Source organism: Labeo rohita, chromosome 25, assembly GCF_022985175.1.
Source record: "Labeo rohita strain BAU-BD-2019 chromosome 25, IGBB_LRoh.1.0, whole genome shotgun sequence".
Taxonomy (NCBI): Eukaryota; Metazoa; Chordata; class Actinopteri; order Cypriniformes; family Cyprinidae; genus Labeo; species Labeo rohita.
The window spans coordinates 28,537,515-28,543,556 of record NC_066893.1 but is presented as its reverse complement, the minus strand read 5'-3'; the positions used below and the strand labels follow the sequence as shown (position 1 = coordinate 28,543,556).

General features: G+C 29.8%; 1 protein-coding gene across 1 annotated transcript in view; it reads right to left on the bottom strand.

Moving 5' to 3' along the window:
- Positions 1 to 6,042, bottom strand: part of nell2a (neural EGFL like 2a) — a 173,973-nt gene that overhangs the window by 76,295 nt on the left and 91,636 nt on the right. The gene's annotated exons all lie outside the window — the stretch shown is intronic.

The window sequence follows — 6,042 nt, the reverse complement described above, 5'->3', positions numbered from 1 at the left end:
TATAATATTAACTGTATTTAAAAAAAAGAAAATATTATGCTGAAAAAAAATCATTAAAAATTTTCTTGTTTTATTTACAACTCCAAATAAATAAATAAATAATCAGTTCTTTTAATTCATTTGAATGAATCAGTTCGATTTGATTTTTCTTATTGTTTAATTATTTATAACATTATATAATTATTAATAACATTTTAATAAATAATGAATTTGTATTTGATAAATAATTAATTGAATTTGTATGTACTCTTAATTGATTTACAACTTCAAAAAAATGTATATACATACGCATTTTTTTTATTTATTAACTTAATTAAAAAAAAAATATTAACATATGAATTCCAAATACTAAAAGAGTTGGGATATTCAAATCATTTCTATGAATCCGTTCTTTTGAATCATTTGGATCAACTGAATGAATCTGTTCGATTAGATTTTTCTTGTTTAACTCTTTTGCATTAAACATTTGTAATCAATTTGGCAACATTGACTGCTTAAATAATTTACTTTAATATCAGCGTCTATAAATTTAAAAAGCTAAAAGCTGAGTTTAGAATCATTTCCATGAATCAGTTCTTATGAATCATTTGTTTCGTTGAATCAGTTTGCATCACTGTGCCTTAATATTGTATTTTAATATAATTTTAATAATGTATTATAATATAATTTATTTTATATATATTTTAAAAGTATGTGTGTATATATACACGCATATATATTTAACATTTAATAAATAACAAATTTGTATTTGATAATTATTTGAATTTGTATGTACTCTAATTTATTTACAACTTCAAAAAAATGTATATTAATACACTTATTTATTATTTATTAACTTATTTTAAATATATTAACATATGAATTCCAAGTACTAAAAGGGTTGGGATATTCAAATAATTTCCATGAATCAGTTCTTTTGAATCATTTGAATCTATTGAATGAATCAGTTCGATTTGATTTGTCTTACTGTTTAATTCTTTTGCATTAAATATTTTGAATCAATCTGGCAACATTGACTGCTTAGATGATTTACTTTAATATTAGCGTCGATAAATTAAAAAAGCTAAAATTGAGTTTTAAATCATTTTCATGAATTAGTTCTTATGAATCATTTGTTTCGTTCAGTTCGCATCAGTGTGCGCTAATATTGTATTACATGTAAATCTCTCTCTCTCTCTCTCTCTCTCTATATATATATATATATGTACACACATATGTATCTAATACTTAATAAATAATGAATTTGTATTTTCTTGTAAAATATACTCCAATTTGGTTGATTTACAACTTCAAATAATTAATTGATTAATTAATTAATTATTAACATCTGAATTCCAAATAATAAAAGAGTTGGGATATTCAAATAATTTCCATGAATCAGTTCTTTTGAATCATTTGAATGAATCAGTTCGATTTGATTTTTTTAATGTTTAACTCTTTTGCTTTAAACATTTTGGCAACATTGACTGCTTAAATAATTTACTGATTTACTTCAGTATTAGAGTCTATAAATTAAAAAAGCTAAAATTGAGTTTCGAATCATTTACATGAATCAGTTCTCATTAAACATTTGCATCACTGTGCACTAATATTGTATTATATGTAAAAAAAAAAAAAAAAAAAACACACACACACACATATATATATACATATATATATATATATATATATATATATATATTTAATGTTTGTATTTTCTAGTAAAATGTACTCCAATTAGTATTATTTACTACTTAAAAAAAATAAAAAATTAAATAAATATATATATATATATATATATATATACTCACACACACACACTTTTTTATTTATTAACTCATTTTGAATACATTAACGTCTGAATTTAAAATACTAAAAGAGTTGGGATATTCAAATAATTTCCATGAATCAGTTCTTTTGAATCATTTGAATCAATTGAATGAATCAGTTCAAACTCTTTTGCTTGAAACATTTTGAATCAATGTGTGCAATATTGACTGCTTATATGATTTACTGATGAAATGAAATGATTTATTGTTCCTCTGAAAACAAATCAATCTTTCATGTTGTTTTAATTCCAAATTAAGTAAATAAACATGAATTGACTCATTTTGGAGCCTAAATATTGATATAGCCATTTTTAAACGTAGACTAAAAAGTGCACGAGTCAAGGAGTTAAGGTTGTTTTGTATTGGTTTCAAGTGTCCGTCTGATGAATTCAGTGACTTTTTAAAAGATGATATCCGTGACATTTCCGGGGAAAAGTTTGGTGTGAGGCGAGGGCAGAGCGATCGGCCGGCTCATGTGTCATGACTCCTTGAATTTATCGCAGAGAGATCAAATAAAAGGTATTAAATCAAATCTCATAGACTTACAGATCTAATAAAAAGCCTTATGAATTTTCACCAGCGCCGAACTGCTGCATTTGTGATAAATCCAGAGCGGCTTTATGGCTCAGGACTTCAAATGAAACTTTAACCCAATTTGCTTCGAACTGGCGTCCTTCAGCATAACCTCCGCCGCTTCTCTTCCGTAATTCACTTAGCTCGCGCTTCTTCTGCCGCTCGTTCTTGAGGAATAACTGGGAATTATCGTGCTACAGTAATGAAAGAACTGGCATCCGTCGCCTGCAAACACACACGCTTTCTGCCTGACAGAATCAAACGACCTTGATGAAGGAACCTCCTGTTAGCCGCTCTGATACCACGGTACAAACTCGCTAAATAGTTTTTCTAAGGCTTGACATTGGTGCAACCTCAGCATTCAGACTCCTGAAGTGCCTTAAATATAGCATATAGAAGAAAAATCGATTAAAATGTGCTGAAAACAAATAAGAAAAAAAATGCATAAATGAAATGATGCATTGCTTGAATATTTACATTTGCTGTGACACTGTGAAAATCACACAACCACAACTTTTTGATTATGAACAATTTTTTTAATAGTGTAAATTTAAAAAGCTAAAAGATTTGTGAGTTTTGAATCATTTCCATGAATCAGTTCTTAAGAATTATTTGCTTCACTGAATCACTTTGCATGTATATATATATATATATATATATATACACACACACATATATTTTATAAATAATTATTTATTTATATACGTACACCACATCTCACCTGCAACTTTTGCCTTTTGATTTTTTTATACTGACATCTCTGAATTCAAAAACCTAAAATATACACACACACACACACATTAAATTATGTATTTTTTTAAATATATAATATCTATTGTTTATATTAGCATCAATGAATTCAAAGGAAAAGTCCACTCACCCTCTTGTCATCCAAGATGTTCATGTCTTTCTGTCTTCAGTCGTAAAGAAATGATGGTTTTTGAGGAAAACATTTCAGGATTTTTCTCCATATAATGGACTTCATTGGTGCCTCGATTTTGAACTTACAAAATGTAGTTTAAATGCAGCTTCAAAGGCTCTAAACGATCCCAGACGAGGAAGAAGGGTCTGATCTAGTGAAATGATCGCTCATTTTTTTCGGAAAATAAACATTTGTATACTTTAAGCACAAAAGCTCATGTAGCACAGGCTCTGGGATGCGCGTCCACAACGCTACGTACTATTGAGTCGCGCAAAGACTAAACGCTGTTTACAAACAAAAAGGTACAACAATGTCGGACGATTCTGAAGTTGTAGGAGAAAATAAGATGTTTTTTCGCCATACTCTACCTGTTTGAGCCGGAGTACACAGACCATGAACTCAGATGTGATTTGTAGTAGTGATGGGAAGTTCGGATCATTTTACCGACTCGGACCTTTGAGTCTCGTTCAGCAAAATGAACGAATATTTTTTCGAGTCATTCCATTCATTTTAGCAAAATATAATTATTAAAATGTTACATGTTACTTCCCTAACACATCTACTGCTTATACAAACGTTGATCACACTACAAACAAGACAGAACTATAATGCTATAAGAAACAGAAAAGATTCATTCATTGTTTACCTGGGTCTTTAGTCTATGATTAGCTCACCTCACCTCTTATCTGACAAGTTTTCGGGTTTGATTCATTCGTTCATCACATGACAGCACCATAAGATGAACAAACAACTCGAAACAGGTGAACTAATTCCAATACAAAACCTAATAGGATGTTGCGCATCCGCGACTGAATGAATCACTCCCCGAGAAAACTCGTTCTTCCCGAGTCACATTAAAGATTCGTTCAAAATTAATGAATCGTTCAAGAAAAACCCATCACATTTAGTAGCGCCGTGAACGCGCATCCCAGAGCCTGTGCTACACGAGCTTTTGTGCTTACGAAGTATATAAATTTTTATTTTTCGAAAAAAATGATTGATCGTTTCTCTAGATCAGACCCTTCTTCCTCGTCTGGGATCGTTTAGAGCCTTTGAAGCTGCATTTAAACTACATTTCTGAAGTTCAAAATCGAGGCACCAATGAAGTCCATTATATGGAGAAAAATCCTGAAATGTTTTCCTCAAAAACCATCATTTCTTTACAACTGAAGACAGAAAGACATGAACATCTTGGATCACAAAGGGGTGAGTACATTATTTGTAAATTGTTGTTGTGGAAGTGGACTTCTCCTTTAAAATGCTAAAACAGTTTAAAATCATTTCTATGGACCAGTTCTTATTAATTATTTGTTTCAGTTAAATTCCGCTGTTTCATATTCTCTAAACAAATATATGTATATATATATAAGCATTAAATTATGTAATTTTATATAATATCTATTGTTTATATTAGCATCTCTGAATTTAAAATGCCAAAAGATTTGTACATTTCGAATAATTTCCATGAATCAGTTCTTCTAAATCATTTCATCAATTAAATTATATTGTTTTATATTCTCTAAACAAATATATATATATATATATATATATACATACATTAAATTATGTAATTTTTAAAATATATAATATCTATTGTTTATATTAGCATCTCTGAATTTAAAATGCTAATGAATAATTTCCAAAAGTCAGTTCTTAAGAATCATTTTTATTGAATCAGTCTGCATCACTGTGCATTAATATTGTATTACATATATTTAAAATATATTAAATGTCATTTTTAAATATAGTTTTATTAAAAACATCTATTTTTTTATATTAACATTAAATTTTAATTCTAAATTTTAAATGCTAAAAGATGTTTGAATAATTTCCTTGAATCACTTCTTCTGAATCGTTTGTTTTAATGAATCAGTTCGCTTCATTTTGTGTTATTATTGTCAAACAGTGCAGACAACATATTGGCTAGTTTTAACTAGCTGTTTCTAAGCTGTCTTCAACAAAATAACATGTTTTTGAGCAGCAAATCAGCATATTAGAATGATTTCTGAAGGATTATGTGACTGGAGTAATGATGCTAAAAATTCAGCTTTGAAATCACAGAAATAAATTACATTTTATTATATATTCAAACAGAAAGCAGTTATTTGAAATAGTTAAAATATATCAAAATTGTTCTGTTTTTGCTGTACTTTGAATCAAATAAACGCAGGCTTGGTGAACAGAAGAGACGTCTTAAAAAAACATAAAAAATCTTACAGTTCAAAAACTTTTGACTGCTAGTGTAAATACACATTTACTCATTTTAGAGCATAAACACTGATGTATTGGATGACTAAGAAACATCAAAACATGTTTAGCTAGAGTATTGTTAGAGTAAAATGTGAAGACACAGTGTAGTTTTCTCTCATTCAGACTTCTAAAGTGTCTTAAAGACGCCGGCGAATCAGAGCAAGAGCTTTGGTTTGCTGATAACGCTCGTCTCAGGCCCGAGGAGAGTTTCCTGTCTCGGTCCCATTAGCATGGAGGAGCCGGCTCGAGGCCATCGTTTGTGTGCGAGATAAACGAAGAGAAGGGAAATCCATCTTCTTTTCTGAGTTCTGCTCCTTCTGTTCTCTCAGCGAAGGCCGATCAATCACAGCTAACGCTCATGAATCAGGCTGACGGAGACACACGGCCCTGTTCGGAGCGAACGTAGACGTGGATCTCGACAGCAGTAAATATGGACGCTATGAAATAAACAGCCGAGATAAACGATCTAACCCATGCTGTTACGAGACA